The following is a 15,715-nucleotide window of genomic DNA, read 5'->3' on the forward strand; positions in this document are numbered from 1 at the left end:
AAAGTGAAAATCTATTTTTAAAATAGTGGACAAATAAAAGTGAACGGAGGAAGTATATTATTTTGTTATGATTTATAAATCAGGTAAGTAGAAGGATAATCGGATAATAAATGGTTTACTGGGAAATCATGAACATTCATTATTTTCCATTAGCATGTAATTTGCAAATCTAGTAGATCTCAGCCTTTTGTGGATGGATGGTTTGAGCAATCAATATTTGAAAAAAAAAAAATTGTTGCACAGGAAATAGTGAAACACTCAAAAGAGAAAGGGGCATTCCGAGAATTGAACTCGGGACCTCTCGCACCCTAAGCGAGAATCATACCACTAGACCAAATGCCCAGCTTGTATTAAAAATAGAATCTTTCTTTATTTATAGGAATTTGTTGCTGCTCAAGTACATTTTATGATAACCCTCCCGGTTTTTTTTATAAAGATCCTAAGATAAAATTTGGAAATTTTACCTCCTCTATCAAAGGTATACACCTTATTTATTATAAATTAAAATTATTTTAAAATATTATTTTCTATAGCTATCTTTTATATTTTATAGCAAAATAAGTATTTATGGTATATACTACCATTGAGGCATGAAATACGCTATTTATGGTTTTCCTCTCTCTTAGACAGCTGGACATACCTATTTTTAAGGTGATTGTCGTTACTGTATTCATAAATACATGGCGCGAATACATGTGAATACATGCACGTACAGCTGGACTGCCCTAATTTTAGGCGCTTTTTACTGTTATTCAAGAATACAGCAGCGCGAATACATGTGAATACATGCGTGTACAGCTGGACTGCCCTGATTTTTGGCTCTTTTTGCTGCTGTATTTATGAATACATTGCGTGAATACATGCGCGTACAATTAGACTACCTGATTTTTAGGCGCTTTTTGCTGCTATATTCATGAATGCAATAGCGCGAATACACTAACGTAACAACTGAATAGTAGTTATAGGAAGTAATTATATATATGGTAGCGATAGAAAATTAATAGCCACTAAAAAATAGTAATTTCTGAAAATTCCTCGTAAAATTTCCTCCTCCTCTAATTTGTTGGTTAACGAGAATGGATTAGAGCCAACTTTAATTGTATTTGATAATGTCCTGGCGAAATAATACTATGCTGATTAACAGATTAGAGGCTAATTATTTTGTCGTATAATGTGATGCTCTAGCTATAACTCTATTCTGTTCATATTTTTATCACAACATAATAGATGAAGCGAATAGTTACGTTGTTTAATCATTAAAATTCTTCAACACCATTTGTAGAAAAAGATTATTATGAAGCTAGGAAATAGCTAGAGGGCAATGACCTATGACATTTTTCTCAAAAAAAGAACAGAATTTCCATGCACTTATTGTGTCAAAAGCACTTATAGAATAAACTAATTACAAATAGATCACCAACAGAAACCTTATTTTATCATACTAGTCTTAGGTTACGCGCTTTGCGCGTGTATCCTATATCAATAAAATATACTATTTTAAAAAATTGCAAAAAATAATAAATAATGTGTTTGACCTTTAAAATAAAAATTAAAAAATATATATATAAGTTCTTGAAAATGGTGACTACTAACTATTTTATTTAGCCGACTCAATAAAGAAATAATTCTTTTTACAAAAGTTTCTAAATGTCTTATTGTAGTTTCTGAAGACTTCAAAAAAAAATTTAAATACCATTATCAACAAAGATTTGTCAATTAAAATAAATTTAAAGAAAATCTCTGCCAATTGGGAATGAAGAGATTGATGTTATGTTCATAGAAAAACTTGATAATGTGAAACATAAAGTCTAAACGACTTATATTTTTTTATAGCAAATAATTTAATATAGAACATAAAGGGAGTTGATATTTGTAAAATAATAATAATAATAATAATAATAATAATAATAATAATAATAAATAATGACAATTCCTTTAGAATATAGTTTGTATTCTATTGTTTCCTCCTTATTGCTTCAAGTTTCTATTTTTACGAATTTGACTCTTAATACAATGATAACCAAATTTGCCATATGCTAATGTTATTCATATCAAAATAAATTTATGTATCCTATAAGATTTTTCAATTTGAAAATAATTTACTTATATGATGAATATAAAAAATAATTAAATTAATTCTTGTTAATTTTTTAATTCAAAGTTTTAATTGTTTGTTTGGATGAGTAAAGGAACTAATTATTTTTGATTAATTCAAATTCTTTATATTAACTCAACTAATTTTAAATAATTAATTATAATTATATTATCAAAGAGTAATTTTTTTTTTTATATTTCACTTTTTGAATTTTTGTGTTTGTAAATTCATTAATGTACTTGACTCTTGTCAACCACCTAAATATTTTATTAGTGATTTGTTAAATATTGATCGATGTTTTTGTTATGTAATTATTATTATCATTATTATTTTTAGTACTAAAAGAGATTAGAAAGAAAGAATGATGATTCATGCGCTTGTCTTGGATAGTCTAATTAGGATAAAAAAAAGTTAACAATATAACTTCCTTAGGTGAATTAAGTTCCTAAATATTACAGACTCTGCATTATTGCAAATAAGGAACATTTTAGTTGATTTGAAAATTTTAAATATTAAAAAAATAATTAATTTACAATTACAATGTTATCCAATGTGAAATATATTCTAAAGAGGTAAAAAGAGCGAATGACATTTTAATAGGGTTTTCGCGCTTTTAATATAGAATTATATTCTATTTTTCTTTTAACCATATAAATCGAAGTGCATTAAGAGAAACCTTATTTTATCATATGTTAAAGTTTGTTGATAATGTGAAAGGTATTTACGCTAGCTTATATCCTGAATTAAATTAATTAGTTGCCCGGAGATGCAAGTTAAAACCCATGACCAGCCAAAATCATTCATCTTTTGCTTTCTCGTGATTCCACACCTACTCACATTTTAAAAAGTACAGATCTCAAAAGCACACTTCTCTTTACTGGTGAAATAATTTAATGCATTTCTTTTTGTTCTCGGTAATCGTCTTTGTAGTGGTTAAATGGCAATGATACCCCATGAGCCATTTTCTAGGAAAAAATTATCACACCCTATTATTTATATCAAACTTATTATGAACACATGATTTACGTTATCTATATACTCTTTTATCACTTTACCAAGGTTATATCTTCTCACCTCAATTTATCGTTTAATTATATTGGGATTTATACTATTAATCATGGGTTTGGTTTAGATATATATATATATAGTATTTATTATGAAACAATGGTTTATTCAGTTTTAATAAAATTTTAAATAAATCATATATTAGTCTGTGTCCTTTGCTTATATAGTAGATGATTTAGTGTATAGAGTTTAGCTTATACACGAAAGATTAAATCATCGGTTCTTATAAGTATAAAGTTTGAGTTCACAATCTAATGATGGAATTGGACAAACCATCAGGAATGATTGTAGCACAAGATTAAATATAATTTATCTTGATTATGAGAATGGTTTAATTCCAGCTTCTTGTTTTGTATGTATTGAACGGACCAAGTAGAGATAAATATTTTATACTGACTTAAATAAATAAACTCTCTAGCCATTAAATGTACTTATACTCTTAATCTTGATATAATTATTATTAGCTGTGTACATTATTATTGTTTTGATTTATTAAAAGGCGAGATTCTTTCGTGGGTCAATATGCCTGGTAAATTGGATAATAATAATGTACATTAGCGAAATAATAGTTAGTTGATGAAATCCATGTCTCGGTTTAGAGATTGATGATATACCTTTATGAAAGCTTATAAGTTTTCATGTGTAAACCCGGCCGGTGAATTTTATATCCGACACATGAAATAAGTTAAGCGAAAGTCTAAAGGAAATAATCAATAAATTAAATCGTCAGTAATTTAATTTAATTGATTAGTACCTGAATCTTAACATGGAGAGCTAAATAAAATTTAATGGATGAATTTCAAAATTGAATAAGGAGTGCAATTACAGATTTTTAGTAGAATAATTCGTAATTAATTATGATGGATATTAATTTCAAAAATTATAAATTAATTCCATAATTAGAGGCCTTGTTAATTAAATTCTATGGTCTCTGTTGTGCCTAAATAATAGGAAATAAAGGAATCCTTTTTCCGGTGGAAAAGAAAACCTAACAGGTTTTGGAAAAGGATTTTAACCCTTAAAACGTATGCTATAAATACATAAGGTTTTCCACCTAGATGAGGGGACAAAAAGGAGGCCGAAGTTTTCATCCTATTTTCCTAGAAATTTCGCCCATACGAAATTACTATTTCCGGGTATTATTTGGGTAACACAGTAGAAGACCGTTGAACGTTCGGAGATCGTGATCGTGCGGGTGGCTAAGATTTCATTGAGCTGCTGTAGAATTGGAGGTTCACGTGATAGAGAAGTTTTGTTCATGCTTCAAGAGGTAACCCGTGAAATTCCGTTTATGCAAGTTGTCTAGATTACATATGATTTTGATACTGGGATTGCTTCCGCTGCTTATTATAATCCATCAATTGGTATCAGAGCCCACTCTAATCTAATTAGATAACTAAGGTTTTTCATGAAACAAGAATATTGTGTTTATGTGCGTTTTTGAATTACATGTATATGTTATTTTCTGAAAAACTGCACTGCTGTTTTGTAAATTAACCGTGTAAAATTTTTGAATTATTCTTGTAATCATGAGATATCTGTTTTTTTATTAATATTTGATTAAGATTATCTGATTTTTTTTGGGTAAACCCTAGAAAAAAAAGCGAAACCTTATTTTGACCGAATTGATAGTATTTTCGGAGGTCAGCAAACTTGACGGACTCCGATTGAGTGGTGGGTCCATCAGCAACGACGTGGTGAGAAAAACTCACTCTTTAGCAGTGAATCATGGTATTTTTAGGTATTTTGAGATTGTTTGGACTGTGTTTTGGATGTTTTCTATTTTCTGGAATTATATTTTAATAATTTTAATTCGTTTTTAATTCAATGGTGGTGGGGGTGACTCCCCATGGTATCCATGATTAAATACTGGTGATATAATAGGTTTACACATTGGCTATTAGTAAATAGACATGTTGTTGAATTAAATTCAATAATAGAGGTGTAGGATTTTATTGACTAGGTCTTACAAGGTATAATTGATATTGTGTGGTGATATAATTATTTTGTAAGAAAGTGAAATTCTCTGTTTGATATCCTGGATGACTAATGATTGGAGCGTTTGACATATTTGTGCATAAAAAAAAATCTCAAATTTTAGTGTATGTTTTCATGCCCTACGTGATTACTAGTCTTGAATTTTCGATAAAATATTTTGTTCTCTGGTTGGAGGTTGTAATTAAGTGTAATATGACGGTATTTTGTATGCGTTTTATATTATTGGCATGGCTTTTAAGCTGTGGTCCATAATCTGCCATAAAATAATTTTATGAGCTACATGTATCTTCACTCGTAAATTGAAAATTTTGTGAGTAATAAATAGTTACCACTATAGTGGTTTGTTTATTTGAACTCATGAAATATTCTTAATAAATTTGTACATGTGAATTGTATCTATTCATGGATTGAGCACTATATTAATAAGTAGGATCCATACAATGGTCTATTTATTTGAGTTATTAAAATCTACTTAATGTACCATGTGAAAATTATCCTTGATAAATCTACATTAGTGGTGGAGGTTCTTAACTAGAAAAAGAGTTTTATCTTTGGGTACTAGTGATACCAACTCCACCCATGAGAAGAGATATTAAGTTTTTCACCGAACATGAGAAAATATAATATCTTAGGTTCTTGTGTATTTAATAAAAGGATAATTTATTGCAAAAAGAGATATTATGTATCTGTATACGGTAAAATCCGAGGGACCGATTTTATGGCCATTTCGGGGCTCCGAAGATGCGCCTCCTAAAACCCGAGGTAGGGCCCGAGGTGTGATCTCGTAGAGTTTCCAAAACGCTTAGCTCAGAGACAATCTAGATCGACGACTTCCATAGAAAAAAAGGGAGTTCCCTAGGCACTTGATGGAAGTTGACAAGCTGATGTGGGCCCGTACCGAGGCATTGAATAGCTGTATCAATCTCATATCTTTGTAATAAATGCACTTGTACCATACGAGGACTCCCCTGATCTATAAAAGGGTTCCTTATCATTTTGTAGAGACGCAATATACTTCATTCAATACAAAAATATTCTTTCTGCTCTCTCACTAAAACATACTCTCTATTTGGCTCTATTGCTTACATTTATTGCTTTATTTACATTCATTATACCTCATTAATTGTTCTTCGTTTATTGTTTGTTATTGATCATAAAGAGTCGCAATCATAGCTCTCATAACTGTTAATCTTCCCTCGATCGCCCTTAGCCGAGCATCTGGCTCAACCTCGAGGTCCGTATACGTCAGCTCGAGGCCCCGATTTTCAGCCCTTCGGTTTAGTCATTATACTATCTACAAGCTCTTATCTCATTTTCTAATCGCTTACTTAGCATATATTGCCTAAACAACTAATATAAAAATATATCACGTATTTTTAGAACCACAAAATCAAATTTAATTGTAATTACCATTTTCAAGGTAAAGTTTGGCGCCCACCGTGGGGCTAAAAATAATAGTGATTATTTTCTTGCTGGTTTACTACATAACGCAAGTTACCTCTTATACTTTTTCTTGTCCAAGATCTTTGATCTCAGGTCAAAATATCTAACTCGGTAAATGCACGTGAAAACAACAATCTTGAGGACCATGGAGAGAATGGTGTGGATTATCCAGGTATTGGTGTACCACCACGAAACCCTGAGAATGCACCAAAACCAATTCACGTGGACGTGGTCTCGTGCAATGCTCAACACGTCGAAATAAGCTCCCACACCAATAGGAGCATACATCAGGAAGATCAACAAGAAACACAAAAAACCTCGGCTCCGGAAGAACAAGGGGTTTGCCTTCACGTCATCTTCGAAATGTTACAAGGACAACAACTGGAGATTGCTCAGTTGCAAAGCCACCAAAAGACTCCCAGCACGGTAGCTCGAGAAACGACTCCCGAGCCGAGCAGGTACCAGAAAGATCAAGCAACAATGGGTTGTCAGTCGACCCCGCCATCATAAAGATGCTCGAGGACCTCACAAAGAGGATTGAGTCGGGCGGTAAGAAGATAGAAGCCAACAACAAGAAGGTAGAGACCTAAAATTCTATGATTGATCAAATTCCGGGCGTACCCCAGATTTTGAAAGGCGTAGATTCAAAAAAGTTTGTACAAAAGCCATTCCCATAGGAAGCGGCCCCGAAACCCATTCCAAAGAAGTTTAGAATGCCCAACCTTCCAAAGTACAACAGAATCTCGGACCCAACAAACATGTCACTGCTTACACTTATGCAGTGAAGGGAAACGACCTAAAAGACGACGAGATCGAGTCTGTCCTACTGAAAAAGTTTGGAGAGGCGCTTTCAAAAGGGGAAATGATGTGGTACCACAACCTGGCCCCAAACTCGATAGATTCATTTGCCATGCTGGCAGAATCTTTCATAAAGGCACATGTTAATGCCATCAAAGTAGCTACAAGGAAATTTGACGTCTTCAAATTCAAGCAAAGGGAGAACGAGATGTTGTGAGAATTTGTATCTCACTTTCAAATAGAATGAATGGAACTACCACCGGTATCCGACGGCTGGGTGGTGCAGGCCTTCACTCAAGGTTTGAACGAGCGAAGCTCGATAGATTCGAAGCAACTGAAGCAGAACTTAGTCGAATATCCTGCCATGACTTGGTCAGACGTACACAACTGATACCAATCAAAGATCAGGGTCGAAGACGACCAACTAGGAGCCCCCTCGGGCTCGGTATATTCTAGCAGGCTTCCGGAAAAGGAGTCAAAGTTGAATAAAGAGAGATAATAATCGTACACTGAAGACAGAAGAAACTCCCCAAGGCGCAACATACCCCGCAATGACCGGAGGATGGACCGGGGCCAGAATCCTCGGGGACTTGTTAACAAATCTGGATTCGATAGGCACACAAAGCTGAGAATTCCTCAGCGACCGAGCTAAAAATCAGTTCCGAGAAAGAGAGGTGACCGAGAAGAACGAAACGGATGAGCCACAACATGTCATCCACATGATCTTAGGAGGCATCGATGCTCCACAAGAACCCATGATCAGAAGAACAAAAATATCCATCACCAAAGAATAGCGAACTCGAGGTTACATACCCGAAGATGCTCTCACATTCAGCGACGAGGACATCGAGACCTTGTCTCAGCCTCATAACGACGCACTGGTAATCTATTTTCTTGTGAATACATTTCAAATTAAACGTGTACTTGTGGATCCAGGTAACTCGGCTAATATTATCAGGTTGAGGGTGGTAGAGCAGCTTGGACTGCTTGACCAAATCATACCCACCTCTCGAGTCCTCAACGGGTTCAACATGGCAAGCGAAATAACGAAAGGGGAAATCACCTTCCCAGTCAACGTGGCCGGCGCAACCCAAAATGCCAAATTCCATGTCAACGAAGGAGACATAAGATACAACGCCTTGTTCGGGAGGCCGTGGATACACTGCATGAGAGCAGTACCATCCACCCTCCATCAAATGATGAAATTTCTGACAAAGGATGGGATAAAAACCGTCTACGGGGAGCAACATGCAACAAAAGAAATGTTCGAGGTGCATGATGTGGCACCGATACCAATACCTCCACCACCAAAGGAGCCAAAGGATAAGAAAACAATAAAATAGCGATAACAAGCTACATTCTCGGCTAATACTGACCGAACGAAGCAAATGACAGTACCGTGTCCTCGCAATAAGCGACTGAAACATATCAAGGCTAAGGTATGATCGTCTCCCTTTTTTGTCTAAATTTTGTAATAACTTAAGTGTAGGTATTCGATCGAAATGGCCGAAATTCTTTCCAACTCGAAGGCCTTAAGTTCCAAAAGCATACGTTGCACTCTTTTCCTTCGATCAGGTTTTTATCCCAAGAAAGGTTTTACCGGCAAGGTTTTTAACGAGGCAACATCTATATGCTACCTAAGGAAAACTCAACAAGTATTCATGGCTTCTTTTCAATCAACCTCTAATACTAGGGTGCATCCCCCCTGGAGGAACACCTCTTCGGAGAAGCTAAGATGCACTAAATGGGGTCTCGATACGAAAATGATATATCGGGACAAACGATCGAACGAACCATGCCCGTATAGAATAACCGAGCCCTTAACAGCAAAAACATGTATACTTGTACCAAGTAATCGAAGAATACTTTTGATCAAAGCATTTCGCGTTTCGAAAGAGTCCGCTATTTTTTACAAAAATGGCTCCAAAGCCAAAAAACGTCCCGAACACGCGGGGACCAGCGTCAAAAATTCGAAGCTGTATGACCTCCGGGTCGGAGCTTCAAACTCGTAAGCCCTCAATGAGGCAACAACAAGTTTGCAAAAATGTCTCCAGAAGCCGAAAACGTTCCGAACACTCGGGGACTGACGTCAAAAACTCAAAGCCACATGACTTCCGGGTCGGAAACTCCGAACTCGCAAGCCCTCAATGAGGTAATACCAAGTTTACAAGAAATGGCTCCCGAGCCAGGAAATTTTCGATGACTCGGGGAGTGCCACCAATAGCCACCCCCATCGACTTATCAAAACCCGAGGCCATAAGACCCCAAGTGGGCAGCCTTAGTCTCGTAAGACTTATATAAGGCAACAACAATATCTGTAAGACCTCAAGCAAGGCACGAACCATACTTGTACCAAGTAACAATATCTGTAAGACCTCAAGCAAGGTATGAACCATACTTGTACCAAGTAACCAAAACTGTAAGACCTCAAGTAAGGTATGTAAAAATTTGTAAGACCTTACAAAAGGCATAAACCCAATCTTAAAGTTAAGGCTATATATCGAACTTGTAAGACCCCTAAAAAGGCATACCCTCGATATAGACACCGAAACTACTTCACTCGAGGACTAAAAGGCTCCGGCCAAATACAATGACTATGGTCACAAGGCTGTACCAGCCAAACTAACGCGGCTCGGGGACGCCCCGCCGTCGCTATAAAACCACAAACCTTCAATTACTTCAAATGTGCTTTGAAAAGAACCGGTTAAATAAGCTACCCTCGACATAGGCAAAGAGCTTCGACCATATAAGCTCCAAATTATAGGCTTCGAGATAATCAGCCACCGAGCCAAAACCTCCTGAGGTGCTCGATCATCACCACATAACGACTCGCAATCGAGGTTCTACCAAACTGTCGAAGAGTCAGGCAAAACACAATCTCAAAAGGTCCTTAATGAGGGAAAAATAAAGCCTACTAGAGGTCGTACCGACCCAATGCGTAAGAGCCACTGCCGCCAGCCCATACTAGAGGTCGTACCGACCCAATGCGTAAGAGCCACTACTGCCATCCCACACTAGAGGTCGAACCGACCCAATGCGTAAGAGCCACTGCCGCCAGCCCATACAAAAGGTCGTACCGACCAAATGCGTAAGAGCCTAAGGGCCAGCTTTAAATTCAAAAACTTAAGGGTCAATAAGCTCGAGTCAAAACCTGACTCGGAGACTGAACCCGAAGTAGTTAACTAAAAATGCCTAAGAGTATAAGCATAAGAGCTCAAATGCCGGCTTATACTGAAAGGTCGTACCGACCGAGCACGTAAGAGCCTACGGGCCAGCCCAATGAGCCCCGGGGTCATTCTATGAATCTGAGGTTTCCCTTATAACTCGAAAACCAGTTCTTCTAGCTGATAGCTAACAAACATCGAAAGTGCATGAAAAATGAAGTTGCAAGGCCTCTTTTTGTACGCATATGTGAAAAAAGTACAAAGCTCCATTTACAATATTAGTATTATATACAAAATCAGAAAAGGAAAATCCAATCTACGTCCCCCTTGGGGACTATGGCCCATCGGCCTCTTCCTCGCTATCCTTAGCGTCAGACAAAAGGAACCTAGCATCGTACTCATCCGCCTTTGCCTGCTCTATCTCTTCCGAGAGATCAAAACCTCTAGCGTGTATCTCCTCGAGGGTTTCCCTCCGAGATCTATATCTAACAACTCTTTTCTCCTACTCTCCCGGTCGAGAGCCCTTCTCAGCTCAGCTCGAGCGTCGGTAGCGTCTTGCAAAAAGATGGCCACTTTCTTATCAGCCTTGGTTCGGACCACTTCGGCTTCAGTACAAACATCTACAACCTCTGCCTTCGTCTTTAAAATTTCAGACTCGAGCCTCGCAATCATGCTCATTCGAACCGGGCTACTTGGACGAGCGTTCTGGAATTGCACTTCAAGGGCGAAAGCCTTGGCTAAAACATCCCTCTGGGATGCAACTTGGGCTTCTAGCTCGTTACGCTCACACTTAACCTGGCCAACTTTGCCCCAAAGTCGTTCCAGATCCTCCGTTATTCTCTGCAGCTGAAACATGAGAATATTAGCCTACAAAGGCAGAAGGAGGAGCATATATTGGCTCAAAATAAGGGTTACCTATTTTTCAATATAGCCCTCATAGTTTCGACTTCGATCTGCCTCATAACGTAGGTATACCAGCTCATCTCCCCTTTTCTTGCGAAGAAGCCTGAGGGATTGCTCCCCATCCAAAGCTTTCCGCAACCTGGCCTCACGGTGAAGTAACTCGGACTTAAGCTTGTCAAAATCCTACGAAAAAGGAGCTCAATAAGGAAGGGAAGACGCGAAACTAAAAAAGCCTATACTAGTTGCCAAAACTCACCATGAGACTGAGCGGTTGAGCTTCGTCAAAAGTTGAACACACATCTACTGGCTTGGTCTCATCGGCCCCAGTAAAACTATTCCCGGAGGGAGTACGGCCACTCGACGCTTCATTCGATTCGCTCGGCCCCTGGCCTCGAATGCCCCTTGAAGTACCTTCGACAGGAATGGAAGACGGCAACAAGAAAGAAACTGTCTTTCCAAAAATGGAGGACTCAGAGGCCGCAGGATCAACCAACACATCTCTTTTGACCTTCCGAGCAGGGCTCGCTTCACTGCAAGCGTCCTTGCCCTTCGAGGATTCCTTCTGTTTGAGATCAATCCTCGATCTCGAGGTTGGCAATCTTTCCTCTTCCTTGAGGGGACACGACCTCATCTCGAAAACCCTCCAGCACATGCGACGACAGAGTTGATACACTAAAAGAAAGTACCTTTCTGAGAAAACAAGCTACTATGCACCTACCATGATGTTTTGCCTCCTATCTCCCCTTGGACAAGTCTCTCCATTTGCACTTATCATAAGTCGAGCAAGCTGCCAACTTACGAGACCATTCTGCCAAATCAGGAACCTCGTTCGGCAGCCAAGGGATCGCTACAGAAAGCAGAAAGGAGAATATCTTCACGGAGCTCGCCTCCACTATGGACAAAAATAGTAAATGCATGAGTGTACCACTTACGTGTGAAATTCCATTTCTCAGGAAATGGTAGAAACTCTCCAGGGATAATATCGACCGTCCGTGCCTGAACAAATCGATTCATCCACCCCCGGTCCTCGTCCTTTTCATCGTTAACGGCGAGTGGCCGAGTGGATTGACGTCGCAGAGTAATCAAACCCCGGTAGTGCAAAGGCCGATATAACCTGACGAGATGGCTGAGGGTGGAGCCCGGCCTTATACGTAAAGTACCTTATCATCATCACTGTCACACCTCCTTTTTGCGCGCCCGCCCCGAAGGGTTAAATGCGCGGGTGGAGTTTTTCCAATTTAAGTGACAATATTCGAAATGAGATTATTTATTTAATTCAGAGTCGCCACTTGGGAAAGGTTTGGCTTTTGGTGTCCCAAGTCACCGGTTTATCTTGAATCCCAAATCGAGGAATTTTTAGACTTTTCCAAATGAAGTCTGCGAACCAGAAATTCTAAGTAAGGAATTCTGTTGACCCGAGGGAAGGTGTTAGGCACCCTCGAATCCCGTGGTTCTAGCACGGTCGCTTAAATTGTTATAATGGCTAAATATCTGATTCAAATACATGTTATGACTATATGTGCTTTTATTAAGTTTAAAACCGCTTTTATCATTATCATTTATTTTTATAGAATTGCAACGTCGTGAAAATGCATCTCGAACCACGTCACAATCAATGCACCCGTAGTTGTTAACACATTTCGACTTCGTTGAGATTTGAATTTGGGTCACATCAATGTGCACCCGAATTTAAGAATATAATTTACTTAAACCGTGCCTGAAGAGTCTAGCGCGTTATTATTTAGTGGAAGACCGTGAGATTCACTAAACGGCCTAGCCTGAATTCTAAAATATTTATTATGGTTATTTATCGAGGGCCCCGCAATTTGCATTTTTATTTGGCGAGGCTCGTCTCTTTATTTTAGAAAGGTATCCTACAGTGACTACATTTCTACTATGTTTGTATCTAAAAAGAAGAAAGATGATACCGAACTTACTTGTTTGAACAAATAACAGACTGAATCTTTATTATGTTTGCCGAACCTAAGTTTGTTTGATTACCTGATTGAATATTTATGAGGTGAGAGTCACCTCATGCTTTGTCTTTATCGAGTGAACGCGCTTATTAATTTGCTAAGTGAGATTGCAAGCAAACTAACAACATATACTGAGTTATATTTAACGACCTCCAAGTTCTGTTTTTTGACTCTAACCTATTTGAAATTGATAAACGAATTTGGTTGTTTTATTAGGAAAATTACTACTAATTGAACTCAAAACGACTATTAGTTTCCTTCAACAATCATCACATTATTTCGAAACAAGGAATCTATACCAAGACCCGACATCGAACCTATATTGGAACACATAATCTGACAGGAAAGCTAGCCTTCATAGCCAAACTCTTAATGTGACTGCATGAGAGTTTGTTTGGGATACATTTATCCCGGATCTAGTACCACAGATTTGTCAATTCAGTGATCTAGGCAAAATACATACAAGTGCTTACCATGACTCTATGTTATACAGTCATAACTAAACCAAACAAGTGTTATACTGAACTGAATGTATACTAAATCAAACATGCCGTCTATGTCATACTGTCATTACTATTGAGCCATGCTATCTAACAGTTCATCTTAAACAGAATGTATGCTAGTTTATACAGAATATTTGCAGTTTGCAGTAAAAATACAGGCCCAACTAACATTCGAACTATCTTTTTACACCAATGCTATAACATAAACTGATGTTCATTTCTTTATTTCTGCTTCAACTTCAAACTTTCAACAATACATGGTTCAGAGGTTGTGTACCTGGGAATATTTGCAATTGAAGAAGAGGGCAATCAGTAGAGTAACAATGAACAAATGCAGCAGCAGTAACAACACTAACAGTAGCAGCAGGGCAGTATAGCAACAGCAACAAGAAACAGAAGAGTAGCAACCACAACTCACAAAACAATTGGAGTGAGATCAACCCCAACTAAACCAAACTTTTGAGTAGAACAAAACAACAAACAAGCAGACTCAGTTGGGAGAAATCAGTGTTGCACAAAACAGGTCCAGATTTAGTGAAGTCAGAAACAAAAGGAAAGGAAGCAACTTCTAGTTTTGTCTGTCTGAGTTATCAGACAAAAATTCTTTTCCAGTTTTCTGTTTCCAAAAAAAAATTGAACTCTCAGATGTTCCCTCTTAGTATCTCTCCCTATCTCTGTGTGCTCTGTCTGTGTGTCTCTATCAGTGTGTATTCCAGCTCTCTCTTTCAAAGAATTCCTCACAGTCTATCTATTTTTCTTTTTCCCCTCTAATTCTGTCTATCTCCTGATTCTGTCCCCCCCCATATCTCTCAATGTGCCCCCTTTATAAGCCTAAACACTACTCCTTTTAACAGCCTCTTTTTGAATATCACAGTACCCCTCCCATGTGCCTTTTACATTTTCAGATTCCAATTAGTTATTTAAGTATTAACCCCCATCAACATTCCCTGGTAGACTTAACTTTTAAAAGGTTTAATACTTTTAAACTAAAGCAAGGTATGGGCAGTAGAATATATCTGATAGCTTATGCTGTCAAAATATTTAAAACTTAACAAAGACCTTTATGCAGGCCACAGGTTGTGCACAAAGCACATGAGGTGCACCAATGCACATGCTGTGCAAGAGTGCACATGCCCTCCAATTCAGCATTTAAACCAAACATCCCTTTTACATTACTGATCCAAATCAACAGCTATAAGTAAACAAAATTGGTTCTTAATTGATTCAACAAATGTTCAACAGAAAGCAAATCGATTTACTTTGCTCAGACAGTTGAAACTAATTGACGACACATGTCGACTCGACTATATTAGCATTAACATACACAATCGTAGCCAAAAATCAGACATTCAAAAGTATAGGACACATGACTCGACTTATACTGATTAAACAGAATTATGCTTCGAGGAATCAGTTAGTCAGTACAAATTTGGAATACAACCAATACACATGCTTTATCAGAATAGGAGGGGGGGATTCAGACAAACACAGAGGTTCAAGTAAAGTGGACAAACAAAAATCGATAAAATTAAAACAAATATGAACAGACCTTTAAAACAAATCACACGGACTAAAACAAATAAAGGAAAGAAAGCAGACTCACCTTAAAACTTGAAAAGTTAAAAGTTTGAACTTGGATTAGGACAGACCTTTCTTAAGGCTGAATGGACTTTAATCGAAGTGTTTCTCAGATGAGAAACACTTTGATTAAAGTCCATTAGACCTTAATCTCTTCGGTTGAACTGGTATGAACCAGTGACGAAGAACTAC

At 37.4% G+C, this 15,715-nt stretch overlaps 1 non-coding gene across 1 annotated transcript; it reads right to left on the reverse strand.

Moving 5' to 3' along the window:
- Positions 1–270: 270 nt before the first annotated feature.
- TRNAP-AGG (transfer RNA proline (anticodon AGG)) lies at positions 271–342 on the reverse strand. Its single transcript has one exon. It is a non-coding gene; the product is annotated as a tRNA-Pro (tRNA).
- Positions 343–15,715: the final 15,373 nt, after the last annotated feature.

This window comes from Nicotiana sylvestris, chromosome 2 (assembly GCF_000393655.2).
Source record: "Nicotiana sylvestris chromosome 2, ASM39365v2, whole genome shotgun sequence".
Taxonomy (NCBI): Eukaryota; Viridiplantae; Streptophyta; class Magnoliopsida; order Solanales; family Solanaceae; genus Nicotiana; species Nicotiana sylvestris.